The sequence below is a fragment of the Camelus bactrianus genome, chromosome 2 (assembly GCF_048773025.1).
Source record: "Camelus bactrianus isolate YW-2024 breed Bactrian camel chromosome 2, ASM4877302v1, whole genome shotgun sequence".
Lineage (NCBI taxonomy): Eukaryota > Metazoa > Chordata > Mammalia > Artiodactyla > Camelidae > Camelus > Camelus bactrianus.
The window spans coordinates 105,857,415-105,873,602 of NC_133540.1; the positions used below are offsets into that span (position 1 = coordinate 105,857,415).

General features: G+C 42.6%; 1 long non-coding RNA gene across 1 annotated transcript in view; it reads left to right on the forward strand.

The window, feature by feature from the left end:
- Positions 1 to 7,658, forward strand: part of LOC141574233 (uncharacterized) — a 27,388-nt gene extending 19,730 nt beyond the window's left edge. The window contains exons 3-5 of the long non-coding RNA XR_012501107.1: positions 80 to 152; positions 3,275 to 3,392; positions 7,425 to 7,658. This is a non-coding gene — a long non-coding RNA (uncharacterized LOC141574233). The remainder of the gene's footprint in view (positions 1 to 79; positions 153 to 3,274; positions 3,393 to 7,424) is intronic.
- Positions 7,659 to 16,188: the final 8,530 nt, after the last annotated feature.

Genomic DNA, 16,188 nt, shown 5'->3' on the forward strand with positions numbered 1-16,188 from the left:
CACACAAACACACAAAGGTGAATGCAGAAGGGCAGCAGGTCTGGGAAGAGAATAATGAAATTTTTTTCTCCTCCCACAGGTTGCATTTGAGCCACTGATGAAATATTCATCAAGAGAGGTTTAGAAGGGAGAGAGAGGAGTCAGGAGCTCAGGTGAGGTCTGGAATCTTCATCCTCTGTGTGGTAACTGAGTCAGTGAGTGAGTTATGAAGCCCTGGGATGAGCCTTGATTAAAGGACAGAAGAAACTCACAAAGGCAACTGAGGAGCATGCTCAGGTTGAAGAAAACACAGAGAGAATAATTGATACATCATTTAAGTATTTTATCATTTGTGCACATGTGTTTTTAAGTTCATAGTGGTGCGATTCTCAAGAAACTCAGTGATAACCCTCCTGGAAAAGTATTGGCCATTTCAGATGTACCAGAACCTGGGAGCTCTTATTGATCTTCCAAGGAGGCCCAGACTGCCCTGCTTGGCCCTCCCGAAATCTCAGCCCGCAGGCTCACGGAGGGGAGGGGGCTGGGGGTGCTGGGCACTGTGGGCTGCTCCACTTAGAGTCACTTAGAAAGTACCTACTTCTTACCTTTGACCTGTTGCATTTATTTGCAAGGATGCATCCACATCTGAGATAGAGACTTCTTGATGAGACTGAAAAAATAATTTTGGCGGTAGCTGCTCTTCTCAAATTTTAGGTCAATGACTTAACCCTGCGTGGCTGTTGGTGCTGCCACCGCTCTCCATCCATCTTGTGTGTGACCAGGACTCCACACTCATGTGAGCTGCCAGGCTGCGCTTTTCACAACACTCTTGTCGCTGTTCACTTCTCAGATCTGCAGGTGAAATAATGGGCATAGGAAATTATGAAAATTATAAGCAATTCTACAGAAAATAAAAGTAATTGGAGGTCATGGTGGGAGCACTGTTTACATTTGGCACTCAGATGAGTATTTCACACTTTGGGTATGCAGACCACATGGGGTTAGGAGTTGTTTTGTTTTTAAAGGACACTGTGTGTTTAGTCCTTGTCACTTTCAATCTGAACACACGAGAACTGCAAAATGCAGCATCTGCTCTCTAAAGCATCATGCCAGAGCTCCAGACATCTGCAAAACACCCTGGGTTTTACTGCCACTGAAGGATAGTAATCTCTGAGGGGGAATGAATTAGCAGCTTGACTTCTTAGTATTCACAAACATTTTAATAGTGATAACCTATGGGTATTTTCTTTCTCTTATCTACAAGTCAATCTCCTTTCCTTTTCTTCCAAGTTCTGACCTAAGGAAAGGGCCTAAGAGTAAGAACACAGACATTTGTAATAAATAAAAACGTATGAACATGCTTTAATAATTCAAAAATTTGAAGAAGCAAGATATATTCCTAGAGATTCCATTTTTCCCCCTAACCAGCCCTTGAAATTAAGAATTGAATGTCATATTAACATATAAACTCATATAGGAAACAGCATGGTGCCATCTGTTGGTGAGTTCTTGGGTATTGCTGGTCCTTTTAGTATTTCAGGATGTTGAGATTATCTTTACTCATTCATTCAGTTATACTAACACTTATTATGCACCAAAATCTACAGTGAGTACAATGGAAATTAAGGTAAGACATGATAACCAAAATTTAATGTGAGTTTGGCACTTGTGTTCTATTCCAAAGTTCTAGAATTCCACTCTTTTACATAGTGCAGCACAGATGATGCCACAGTTTTATATTTTAGGGAACTGCATACAATCCTTTGCTAGTCATTTTAGTAACTAAACACAGATTTAGTAATCCTAGATCTTTTTGTTCATAAGGATTCTGTGAGCCGAACAACACACTGGTACTCGTTTGAAATCTTCAGAATTCTTCAACTCTGATTAAACAAAATGAGAATCATCCTGCTAGCTAATAGATATTTACCAGATGATATATTTAGGGTAAAATTTTAATAGAGAATAAAAAGCAAGTAGCTATTATAAAAATGTATTTCTCATTAAATTAAAAATAAATCCTTCCTTGAGCCTCACTCCCCAGCATCTCCATTATTTTGGTTCTCTGCAAATCAAAATTTCTTGAAGGAGTAGTGAATTTCTATCATTGATTTTTTAATAATCTACTTCAGTCAGCCTTTTGTGCCCCACTACACACAAAGACACAAAAACGCATACACACACACACTGAAACCATCAAGTTCACCAATAGTCTCCACGTTGCCAAATCCAATGGCCCATTCTCAGTCTACATTGTATCTAACCTCTCAGCAGCCTCTTACTCAGTAGCTGCTGTCTCTTTCCTAACACTTTTTTTTACCTGGTTTGTAGATCATCTCACTCTCCTGGTTGGTTTCCCTTTGGGGCTACTTCTTTCTGAGGCTTTTTCCAAAGATTATCCCTCTCTCCAAGACCTCTAAGTCATAAACTACTCCAAGGGTTCAATCTTCAGATATTTCTTTTTTTATTACATTCTCTCCTATCCAACAGAAAGGTAATGCGAGCCACATATGTAATTTTTAATCTTCTAGTAGCCACATTGTTAAAAGAAAAAAGCAAAAAGAAACAGGTAAAATTAATTTTCATGACATGTTTTTATGTCAGTACATACAAAGTATTATCATTTCAGCATGCAATCAATATTAAAACTAGTGAGTTATTTTACACTTTTTGTACCAAGTCTTTGAAATGTGTTACATATTTTACATTTAGAGTACATCTTAATTCAGATGCTACACTTTCATAAAAAAAAGGTCTGGTCTCCATCTTGTAGGAAATGCCTGATTTCATAACATTTACAGTTGAAAACTATACCTAAGTCTTTCCAAGCATACTTAAAAGTTTTCCGATAGCAGAATGAAGTGTTCATTTTTACATTTAAATTTAAAGTAATTAACATTAAACAAAATTCAGTTCCTTGGTTCCACTAGCTGCATGTTAAGTGCTCCATAGCCACATGTGGCCACTAGCAGCTACCATATCGGAAAGCACGGCTCCAGATGATGCTGTGAGTCTCCTGTGTTTAAACCGTATCTTTATGCCCCCCATTAGATCTCCAGCATGGAACTCTCCCCTGACCAATATGTCCAAATGTGTGTTCAACATCTTACTTAGATATCTAATGGGCAAACCAAATTTAGGATTTGATTTTGCTTTGGCATCCTTCCCCACTTGTACCTACCCTCGACAGGGGAAGTCTTTGATTTCTCTTTTTCTCTCACACTGCCACAACCAACCTATCAAGTTTCCTTTTAAATTATATTCAGAATCTGACCATTTTTCACTCGCTCCGTAGGGCCCTAGTCAAGCCACCAGCACCTCCCTCCTGGACCAGTGGAGTGGCTCCTGCGTCTCCCAGCTCCTGCTATCCTTGTCCTTCTACAATCCAGCCTCCAAACGGCACCATAACAAAGGTATACAATGGAAATCAAATCATATCTCTTCGTGATTCAAAATCCATCACTGTCTTCCGGTCCCTCTCTTAACAGTATGTTCAGGTCTTGCAAGATCTGCCTCCCATCTCCCTCTCCAGTCTGGCCTCTGGTCACTCTGCCCCAGCCCATCACTTTCCAGTCCCACTGGCTTCCTTGATCACATCAAGCTCATGAGGTCCCAACAGCCTGGACGTCTCTTTCTCTGATGTTCGCGTGGCTTGCTCCTTCATCCCAGGCGCTGCTTGCGTGTCACCTGGCCGTCCCATCCAAGCAGGCGCCCCTCTCCTCCGTCCCCTACCCCCAACCCACTTGGCTCTCCTCCCGCCACTGAATGTTCCTTCCTAAGAGCCATCACCACCTGGGAGTCTAGCCTAGGTTTGTTTGGTTATTGCCTGCCTTCCCATCTAGGGATTAAGCTCCTTGAGGGCAGAACTTGAAATACTTCTTCTGTTCCTCTGGAATTTCTGATTCCATGTGTGAGGAGCTTAGCGGTCACCATTCTGTCATAACAACAAGTAAAAAGCTAAACAGACTAAAAACCAACAACTCCTCTTGGACCCGTAAGAGAGGGGAGGACACAGGGCAAAACACTGCCCCTAAGATGGGAAAGACTGACAGGCGAATGCAGGCAGTAACAGCTTACTGGAGCAGAGACTCAGGAGCGGAAACCAGCAGAGGAACCAGGGCAGTGGCAGGGAAACTGGGACTGTGATTGATGAATTGCTAGAGGCTGGAAGCTAAGAACTCAGTGGTAAGGGGGGCAGGGGCAGTCTTGGGGCAGGGGCATAACACCTCCAAGAGCTCAACTGAATTCCCGCAATAAACATGGGAGAAGAATCCCTCAAGCTTCCACCAGGATTGGGAAAAAGAAACCGCTTTGCGACAGGCCAGAGTGCCCTGTCCCTCTTGACAATGCCCGCACTGGTGGGAGACTAGTTAACCAGAGGCGAACCTGCCGGGGCATTATCAGAACCTAACTGACCTGGAGAAGAGAATACCCAATCCCAGCCCACTGTAGCCATCCTGTCCCGCCTAAGGGAAAGAAAACAAATGAGAAGCACGCGTGAGGTCCACAGCTCAGGCGCACAGGATCACTAGGAGACAGAGACTTAATCGTATGACTATGGAACACTTCCCTCCCCCACACCTCACTGTCACCTTAGTAAAGCCCTATTTATCCAGTAGTTCCTGTCCAGCTATCAAGAAAAAGTTACAGGGCATACTAAAAGGCCAAAAACACAATTTGCAGATGCAGAGCAAGCAACAGAACCAGACATGGCAGGGTGTTGGAATAATCAGATCAGGAATCTAAAACAGCTATGATTAATATGCTAAGGGCACTAATGGATAAAGTAGCCTCATGCAAGAAAAGATGGGCAATGTAAGCAGAGAGATGGAAATCCTAAGAAAGAACCAAAAAGAGATACTAAAGATCTTTTGTTCATCTGTTTATTTAATGAGGTTTCACCAGACAGAGAACCATGCCATCGCTGAATGAACAATTATGCATGAATAACATTTAAAGAACACATATAATAATAACATGAATAACTTGTTATTTGTACTTTGAAGCATTTTATTGCCATTTAAGTAATATTTGTCCTGACCGTCACTGACGAGGAAGTAATTTCCTTCTACCTATCTAGGTTCCTCTTGCTGGTCTAAGAATTAAACTGACGTGAAACAGATAAACAGGAGAAAATCAAGCAAAAGTTTAATAACACGTACACAGTGGATAGACCCAGGAAAACTGAGTAACTCACCAAAATGGTCTAAGCCTTCCCCTCAAACACCATCTTCAACTGAAGACAAAAGAGGGGTTTGGGATAGTGGTTTGGGACCTCAAAGGGGAAGAAGGCAAGTAACATGGAGATGGGAAAGCAACTGTTTAGCGAACAAATGTTTTCTGGACCCGGACAGTTATAGGACACAGAGGATTCTAGTAAACAGACTTCACTGGGTTCCTCGCTGTCTACCGCACCCAATTCCAACTGTGGTTGCATAGATGAGAGGGCCTTCCTGGAGCAGGACCTCTATTTACACTCTTTTAGGCAGTTGGGGAAAAGTCACAAGTTCTTCCTGAGTCTTTGGGTATTAAAAATAATCAGTCTAAATCAATCCTCACGCCACAATTTGGGGTGGCAAATTTTGCTCCCTACACTGTCCACTGCCCTAGTTTGGGAAGTGTCACCCTTAACTTCAGTCAAGAGCTGTTTAGAGAGAGAAGTAGAAACACCCACTCCTCAACAGGTGCCAGAGGAGCACCCCCCAGCCCCCTACATGCTTCTAGAAGGAGCTGGACGAAAGCTGGTTGGCTGCACAACAGCCTGAGGTGCTCATCTTTCAGGGTGCTAAAATATCAGAGAGAAAAATTAAAAAATAGTCTGCCAAATAACTCAGGACTTCACACATAAAAGAGAAATCTAAATGTATCCTCTTCCTCAGAAGCAGATCGTGTTCTGGGGTAGATATAAATATTGAAGAAGCACCTGAAGCATTTCCAGACGCTTAACCCATCACCCACCTGGTGCAGGCTGACCCTCGTCCTAGACCCCTAAGAGACAGAGGCAAGCCCCTAGCTCCCAGGGTCTCCCCAGCTCTCCTGGTGTTGCCTGTTCAAGAGTCTATATGGTGTAGCAGTGAAGAGCGCAGACATCGGGATCCACACCACCTGAGCTGAGAGCCCAGCTCTGCCACTTACTAGCTGTGTGGCCTTGGGCAAGTTCCTTGGCCTCTCTGAGCTTCAGTTTTCTTCTAAGAGTACCTACCTAATATGCTTATTGTAAGAGTTAAATGAATCCATATATGTCAAACACTTAGAATGTGCCTGGCATACAAAAATGCTGCCTGAGTGTTAATTACTATTATTGTTATCTCCACCCCCAGGCTAAAACAGCACCAGGAAAAAGCATCCATTTAGAAAGGAAGTGTTTAAAGATATTTTATGTGCTTCCTATATTTAGTTGATTTTTATTCAAGTTGGCATTTTTCCAGTACCTGCTCTCAATGATTTTATAATCTTATGCATTCATTTTAAAAATGGAGAACAAAAAGCATACTATAAGCTGGTGCAGAAATGGTGCAAAAAACAGGAGAAGAAAAAAAGGTGTATTGTGTTCACAGGGTCAGAGTGATGTGACTCCTAGTGTTATACTAATGACATAGATGAAATTCTAAGTTTCATTGGAAATCATCTCAGAGGAATATTTCACGACATGGAAGAATGCTCATATTTATGGTTTAGAGGAGTAACAAGTTATGAAACGGAAGATACAGTGAGAGGCAATCGGAGTTTTAAAGTGTACAGAAATGGATGAAGAAAGACTGGATGGAAAATGTCAAAATGCTTATAGCATTATTTCTTGTTGATACTTGTTTTCCAATATTGTTTTAAATTGGCATGACACACTTGACTTCTAAACCGAGGGGAAATAGGATCAATAAATATATTACTCTTTTTAAAGGGGATATTAGAGATACCCTACTACAGTGGTTCTCAGCTTGGACAGTATTATTCCCCTACCCCATCCCAGGACACTGGGAAATGTGGGTGGGGCTTATCATATTGACTGGGATCCCTACTGGCATTAGGGTATGAAAGTCCTTCACAGCAAAGGATTACAAAGGATTATCTCGCCCAAAATGCCAAGGCACAAAGTTGCATCTAACTCATCTATCCTATAATCAAGCATGTTGAAGTCCAAAGAAATGCGGTGCCCAAGATAACTCAGCAAGTTAGTTCTAAGTCAGAACTAGAGTCTAGCTCTTCTGGTTCCCAATTCAGAGCTTCTTCCACTTTCCTACTTCATGGAAAAGGCGGGATTTGAGATGGGTTAGAAGAATGAGCAGCATAGGATGCAGGATAGCGGCCACCCAAAGATATCAGGTCCTAATCTCTGGAAACTACATATGTTGTAAGTGTGAAATTGAATAAAGGAAACCTCATTGAAAATGAAGCTGGGAGGCTGGGAGGAGAAGCCCTCACAGGCTACCACTCAATGTCAATTACAGACCCCAGCGGGAAGAGAGGAACCTGTCATTCCCAGTGGGAAGCTTACTTCCCAAGCAGGAGGAAGGAAGATTCTTTGCTTGCCCAGCGACAGCTGCTCCAGGAGAGATTGTCACAACTCAGCCAATGAAAAGCCACTACACTTTGAACTCCTAGTTTCCTCCAATGAACCATTTATAACAGCCCCTCCCAACTTCCCCCTTTCCCCTATAAAAGAATGGTCCTCTCCTTTAACTCTCCAGACTCGCCTGTAGTTTTTGCTATAGAATACTTGTGCAGAACTGCAACTCTCTGCTATTCCCAAATAAACCCATTTTTGCTGGTAAAATAACTGGTAAGAAAACTGGCTGTTTTATTTTTAAGGTCAACATAAGGATAGTCTTTGCAGATGTGATTAAATTACAGATCTTAACGTGGGGAGGTTATTCTGGATTATCTGGGTGAGCGCAAATCCATTCACAAGTGTCCTTATAAAAGAGAGGCAGCATGACCCCGGGGGCAGAGGTTGGACTGATAAATGGCCACAAGTCAAGAATGACCAGCAGCCACCAGAAGCTGAAAACGTAAGGAATGGATTCTCCCCCAGAGCCTTCAAAGGGAGCACAGCCGTGCTGACACCTTGATCCGGCCTCATGAAACTGATTTCTGGCCTCCAGAACTTGGAGAGAATACATTTTTGCTGTTTGAAGCCACCAGGTTTGTAGTAATTTGTTATAGTAGCGTCAGGACACTAATGTGGGTAGGACTTGACAACACCCCAGGAGGCACATGGTGAGATGGAAATGGGATCTGAAGAGACATCACGAGCAAAGAAACCAGGGTGGGAATGACTGCCCTCAGAGAAAAGACCAGTTAACTGCCGAAACTGCTGTCCGTGGGGTGCAGTAGAAGACACAGTCTTCCAAGTGCCTCTTAATTCCTCAGCATTTGTAAAGGCTAACAAATGCAGGGCACTTAATTTAAAACTACTAGAAAGCTTGATGCAATATGCTGGTTTCTATTGCCTTCTTATATTTGCTTTCTGTGAAACATAAACAAACTACACAAACTAAATACGTAAAACATAACAAGTTGAAATCTTATGTATACATTTCTTCTCCACTGAAAGGCAATTTACATAAAACGCAAACATAAACAACATCTGTGTATATCTCCAGTAATATATTAAGTGACAATGATGTTCTCTTTAACCAAAAATGTACTTATGCATTCAAAATTACCATTTACATAGAATTTGGGAGAAAATACACATTTTTTTTCCCATGGAAATTACCCTAATGTGTCTTAAAATGTGTAAACATAACCTAGATACATCAGAGTGGTATTTGTGAAATATCACACATGTTCAGAGCTTACCCAAGTAATTATGTTTTACAGCTTTTAAAATGGTGTGTATCTCTGAACGAACACACACAGAGTTCACAGTTCAGATTTGAATATAATGATTTTATGGTTCTTTCTCTGGACAATTAAGACACTGAGAATTTTAATCAACTTTTTGAAGAATAAAACTTGCATCTTCTGGCGGTGGAAAAGTGGTACAGGTTTTATTACACACCATTTGAATCCCAGGGACTGAACAGTTGACTCATTCATGTTCTTGAGGTGTGCCTACAAGAATAGGGAAGCAATGGGCTCAGAGCCACCAGTCCCACCATTCACAAAGCCACCTTCCTAGAATGAAAACCCTCAATTATAGACGGTGTCGAGACTTGAGGGTGAGGGTTTTCCTTACCTTTACTTTCTCCTCTTGTTTAAAATTGATTTTCTCCATTCTCTTCCACCTCCCCATCTCCTATCCAGTCCTTGTGATTCATCGATATTTTGTATTGTCCAAAGACTGTCATGGTAGAGTCAGGGTGATGTAATGATTAAGCTCATGGGCTCTGAAGCCACGTGGACCTATGTCTAGTTACTGGCCTCCACACTTAGCAGTGTGACCTTTGGCAGATTACCTACCATGTTGAAGCCTCAGTTCCCTCATCTGTAAAATGGGAAGGGCCATTTTACTGTGTTGTTATGAGAGATGAATGAGTCCTGAGTACAATATCAGTATATAGTATGAAGGAAGATTCCTAGTGCAGCCCATCTCCTCCCTGTGTTCCCAAGAACCTGAACTCCATACAGAATGAGCTGAGAAGCTCACAAATTGCATTGCGTGCAAAGACCTCAGGGCATGACCGGAACGCCCCTGTTCCCTCTGTATTAGATACATGCAAACCTTTCTTGCGACTGTTCAGCTATGTATGCATCCATGGTCCTCAGGAACACCTCCAACTTTCTGTATTTCAGACCTCAAGGGGCAAGAGTTGGGGTGGCGTAAGTGCAGACAAATCACCCATCTGCTGCATGGGGACCACTCGATTCAGAGGCTATTCGTGAACTACATCATATTTAGTGGCATCGATTGTAAGAAATGTCATTGTTTTGGTACCAATAAGAAAGTAAAAACACCTTCAATTAAATTGTGACGTGTCATGATTGTAAGATACATTCTGACTTCAGAGATATTAAATGTAAAAATAAGGTGCAGCCTAGAATCCATGAAATATAATATTATAAAGAAAATGGATGTGTGCATAAAAAGGTCCTTGTGCCTTCTCTGATTAGATGGGGAAAATACTTTTGTATAGATGCTGAAATGAATTTAAATATCAGTATGCATGAGCTTATGAGTGACATCCAATTCTTAAATCTCCTCTAAATTATCCCTACATAGTCACTTTCCACTGTCACATACATACTTCCCACTGTCACAAATTTGTCTTACAAATTTCCATTTGGTATCTAACTCTTGGTGCCAACAACATTTAACTTCCATTTGGACACCTTTTATTTAAAAATATCTCCATTATTTCTCTCTTGCTTTCCTATCTATACCTTCCTCCTATTTCAAAGTAGTCAAAGACCAGAATCTCATTTTTTAAAAAATCCTTGCAGTAAAGATGAGTTATCAGATGCTCAGTTTGCCTTTTAATGTTGGAATTCGGTGTACATGGTTATTAATTCCAGGGCTCCAGCCTTAGTTTGAGCCCCCAAACAGAGTGAACAAGGTCCCCTATCTTCTCTTCTCTTTTCCCAAAGGGGTCCCTGGCAGCTTCTCTTGGGGCTGCTTCTTCTCAAAGGCGCCCCTTCATTAACAGGCGCTTTTCTGGGCAGTGGCTTTGCCTGTGATTAATCATCATGAACCCAAGTTGGACCTTTGGCTTTCTGGCTCTTAGCTGAGTAGCCAAGACATTACTCGAGACTGAGATAGTTGGCTTCAGTTCTAATTAATGATCAGTTGTTATCAGCTTGGTTTAGACTTTTTGCTCTCTGACTTTTTGGCTGGGTAGCCTAAACACTTCCCAGATCCAAAGAGCTGGCTGAAATTTATGTTCCCTTTTTTGGCACTGTCTTGATCATTCTGATGCTTTCCCGGATCTGGAAAAAGATTTTAATTGTTTACGGTCTTGATTAATGGGTTTGCTGTTGCTTGGATAGTCCATCATTTATAACGATAAGAAGCCAAAAAACAAATGGGCATGTTATATTGCTCTTCTGGGATATTTTGGTCAATCCGTTTTAAGGAGTTACTGTTTTCTTTCCTCCTCTATTACTATTAACTTACTAATAATTTCATTATAATTGAACTTTAAACTATCACTATTTCTAACTCCTTTCTCCCAACGGCATTTATTAGGCTGTAGAATTTCTTACTGTTGTTTCAACAGAGCCTTTTCTCAGAGCCTCCTGGCTGTCTGTCTGAAGTTAGCCGCTCACTCAGACAGTTTGCTGTCAGTTTGCTTGCAAACGCTGGACGTTCTTATCACTTCTTTAGCGTCTTTCGCGAAGCTCAGTGAAATTGGATTCTTACTTGTTATCAAACAAATGGATCCCTTATACTCTATAACTGCTCTTTGGTTAATTACCCCGTATGGCCAAGTAAGGAATCCTCATTTGAAGTGGAAGCCCAAGTTCCTTTCTACTAACGAGTTTACACTGCACCCTCCACCTACCATCTCAGCTCTAGGTCACGGGAGAGGCTCCCCTTGACATCCAGCTATTATTTATGAAGCTTGTGGCTGTTGTGAATTAATACATTGTTAGCCGAAGCTAGCTGTCCTCTGCTTTCCAAATACTTGGCTTAGATGGAAATATGTTTTCTCTGCAGGAGTTCTCTGTAGCTGCTTTCTTTATTTCCGAAGGGAAAAGAATGAAAAGAGAAAAAATACAGAGTATTTGAGGGAGGTGACGGTGTCTGATTTTTTTTCAATTTTTAAAATGATTTTTGCGCATCTAGTTTCATATGACATTTTTTTGACAATGACCCTAAAGAGCCAAAGTTGCTTTCAGATATTTTGGTGTCTTAAATCAACAAAGCTCTGCCCCCACAGTTTATTCATGTCTGTCTTGTTTCAGCTGTCTTTACATATTTTCTGTTGGATGTTAATCGAACTTTTACACATGGTAGAAAGCATTTCTCTCTAAGTCCGCTGATGATGTCCTTTCGAGAGAAATTCTAGGTCTCTTCCCCAGCCTCGTTCTTTTCGACCTCTCTACTGCGATTGACATTACTGACCCTTGAAACCCTTCCCGCCTTTGGTTTGAGTGACCCTACAAAGCCCTCGCCCTCCCTACCCTCTTCAATCGTTCTTTCTCTGTGTTCACCACAGACCTCACTAAATCCTCCCACCTTCTGACACTAGACACCCAAGGGCCTGTCGTTAGCCGTTCGCTCCTCTGTCCCTACACTTCCCCCTCCGGAATGCATAGCCTCTTACAGCTTGACCACCACCGCTGCACTAGTGGTTCCATTATCACTAAATTCAGTTCTCTTACCTGAGACCTGATTCATGTTTCTGTCTAGAGAATTTCCTCTTGGATATCCTGTTATTATCCCACATTCACTTGCTCATTTGTTTAACCAACATTTATTATGTATCTATGATGTGCCGAGTATGTGCAAGGCCCTGAAATCCAGTGATGAGTACCATTCCAAGGCCAGACCTGATAGCTCACTAGAACTTAAGGTAAGAATTGTATCATTTTTTTTATAAATCAAAACAAAACGAAAATCATGCTGCTCTTCCTGTCCCCTAGATCTGCTCTGCTTCTCTTTTCCAAGTCTCTGTTTATAATCAGCCCTTCATTCCTCCATCATCCAGGCTGTAATTCTTGGCCATGGTCTTCGTACATTAGATCTCTTCTGTAATAATCTATGTAACAAATATCCTCAAATTTCAGCAACTTAGAAGCATTTATTTCATGGTTATAGGTCTGCCGGTGAGTCACAGTGCAGCTGACCTCTGACCTCTGGCTGGCTAGTTTGGGCGGGGCTTCAGGTTTAGGTCTGCTCTGTTGACCTGCTCTCCTGGACCAGAGCAAAGGAGTGACGGCTGCCTGGGGCGTGCTCTTCTCAAAGCAGAGGATGGAAGTTTCAGGAGTGTGGGTAGAAACTTGCCAAACCTCTTTTCCCCACCTCTGTGTTGAGATATAATTGACATATAACACTGTGTAAGTCTTAGGTGTACAGCATTGACTTGGTACAGTTGTATGTTCTGAAATGATTACCACCGCAGTATTAAGTAACGCTTCCATCACCTCACATAATTACCATTTCTTTTTTGAGGTGAGAATATTTAAGGTCTACTCTCTTAGCCGTGCAAGTACGTAGCAGAGTATTGTTAACTGTAATTACTGTGCCGTACAGTGCTGCTGTCCTCACTGTGGTCGGTGGACGTTGGGGGCTATTGTTGCGGGAGTGCCCAAGGAAGGTCAGGCAGAATGCCTTCCTGGGATTATAAAATGGGTACTGAAAGAGTAAAGTTTCCTCCCACTGGAGCTTCTGAGCTAAAAGGGCCAAAGGAAGGAGGAGAGAAGAAGGCCAGTCCCTAGAAGGAAGCAGCAAATCGGCCTCACAACAGGCCCCAGCCTCTGGCTCCAGGCATCGGCGTGTGACCCAGTGCCACCCAGTGATGGTAGGGTTGGAACGCCTAGTCCCTCAGCAAACGGAAGTTACCTTCCTGTGAGACGCTCAGGCAAAACACAAAACCCAGAAGATGGTGGAAGGGTTCTCAGCTCTTCCCCTTGGGTCTAACCTTGTGTCTCCTCTCTGGCTTCCCCCTCTGTCACCCTTTCTCCAGAGCCCCTTAGGTCTTTGTGCCTATCCTCCTGCTTCTCTGGCCTTGTTGCTGTCACCTCACTTCTTGCTCTGGCTTCCATCTGTGTTTCCCTGGGGGAGCTGGAGCAGGCAGCGCCAGAGCCTGCCTGTGCTTCTGCGGGAAGAATGAAGGGAAAAGCCCCCTCTTGGTCAGGCTTCAGAATGAACCATCTCCAGACAAACCTAAGGAGACAGATATAAATTTCACTCAACAGCACATTATTTTAATAAACCAAATTAAATCTGACTCCCAGACCACATGTTCTGAGGTGGTGAGAAATTTAATTAGAACAGCTTAATTAAAACAGTGGAAGACAATACAGTCTAAGTTGGCAGCTTTTTTGAGAATTTGGCTTGATTTGAGGGCATTAGGAAATTCTCAAGGTGATCTTGAAATGTATAGGGTGACTGGACTCTGATGGCAAGCCAGACTCCAGCTCATTGCTGGTGAAAAGGTACATAAAGACAGGACTTGGGGAAGCCCTGATTCTTACACTGCTCACACTGCTCCATCCTGAGCCCCACCATCTCTTGTCACAACCACAGTGGAGGCTGATTGGGGAAAGGGACAGTTTGTGATTTCCCTCCTGTATATGCTTCTGGTTGGTGAGCAGCTGATAGCGGATTAGACTAGAAGAGGAAAGAGCTATTCTCCTTTCCTCCTGATCGTTGGTGAAATTCTCCCCTCCCCTGCTTGGGCCTCCCACTTGGCCCTGGCAATCTGAGCTCACAATCTCCAATGAAGACCCTGCTGTTTGTTTACAGATTCAACAGGTCATGTGATTGACGTCCTGCCCCTGTCAGGGTGAAGAGGTACCCTTTTCCTCATAGCTATTCTTTTCTTCTACTGTTGTAATTGATTTGAAAACTCCTCTCTAAACTTACGCGCCTATGAATCATCAGACTGTCCCACACAGGATCTTCTCAGGACTCCGTCTGGGGGGCTTTATGTGATAAGAGCTCCTCCCAGCCTCGGTTCCATAGAAAACAATTTTGTTGCTGGGATTTTGGTGGAAGCTGATGTGAAATATAATTCTACATTTGGAGGGAGGAAAAACAAAATCTAAGTAGATTAAGAGCTCATCATTATAATTTACTTTGGCTTTTTAGTTTGAATATTTTAGCTGCTTAATTTACAAACTGACCTTTAAGAAAAAAAAATAAAAGAATTGCAACTTTGATTCTCCCCTTAAAGGGTTGTGCTTTATGATTTCTTCTAAGACAGAGAAGCTATATGCCCCTCCAACTATTTCCCACTATTCTTTCCTGCCTCTGTCCTCATCTCCAATTTTCTTTTCATCCTTTATCTCCCCCTTTTTAAATGAAAAATCGTTAAAGGACCTGACATTGCAATTCTCTGCTTATTCCAAATGAGCTGGAGAAATTTCTGGCAGTCTGTTTGTTTTAGGGCAATAGCTGATTTATCTAAAGTCCAGGCGACAGTGAGAAATAATCCTTTCATTTATGAAGTCAGTTTACTAGTCCACGAAGAGCCCATCTTGGATGGGCATCTGAGAATGACCCTTTCTCTGGTCTTACCCCACCTTCCTTTATTCTCCCACTGTCCTTTCCATCTTTTCTCCATCTCATTCCTTCCTTCAATGTCCATGCCTCACCTTAAAGAATGATATCCCACCTTTACCATGTGTTTCTGGAGAAGGCTTTTAGCTCTTAATATTTTTCAGAGTGGTAATACACAAGTAATCCAAATATAGCTGGCCCTTGAACAACACGGGTCTTAACTTCATGGGTCCACTTACATGCAGAGTTTTGTCAATAAATAGGTACTACAGTAGTCTATGAACCAAGGCGGGTGGAATCTGTGGATGAGGAACCCCAGAGAAGGAGAGCCAACTGTAAAGTTACAGCAGATTTTTGATTGCTGAGTGTCAGCACCCCTAAACCCTCACATTGTTCAAGGTCAACTGAAATACAAAATATATTAGGGCTGGATCCAACGGCACACAACAAAAAACCCACATGGCCTAAACAAGACAGAGATTTCTCTCTCTCTCTCCTAAGGAGGTTGAAGAAGGGCTGTCAGGGCTGGTATGGGGGCGCCTCTTAACAGGGGCAGATGCTCTTTCAGTCTCTCTGCTCCTCTATCCTTAGTCACATCCATCTTCAAAGTCACCTTATGGTCCACAATGGCTGCCAGACTTCTAGTTCCAGACAGATAGTAGAAGGAAGGGGGCAAAAACAAGGGTGTTTCTGCCAGTGGAGGCAGCCCCCTTTAATGAGGTTTCCCAGAGCCTCGCCCAATGACTTCTGCTTTTATCACCTGAACGAATTCTACGGCAAGGATGATAAGGAATCTTACCTTTTAGCTGGGCACAATGCTGCCCTGAGGTTCTACTAGTATGAAAAAAAAAAAAAAGGGAGCGTGGATATTGCACAACCCAGTGGCTCAGATCACATGTTGGAAACATCTGGAGGGCTTCTTATCACACAGACCGCTGTGTCCCCAGAGTTTCTGATTTAGAAGGCCTGGGGAGGGTGTGCCTTGCTAACAAGCTCCCAGGTGATGGTGAGGCTGCTGGTTTGGGGACCACATGCGGGGAAGCTGAAGAACCACTAGCATTTTCTTCAAAGCAAGACATTTTTTTCCCCCTAATATCGACCAT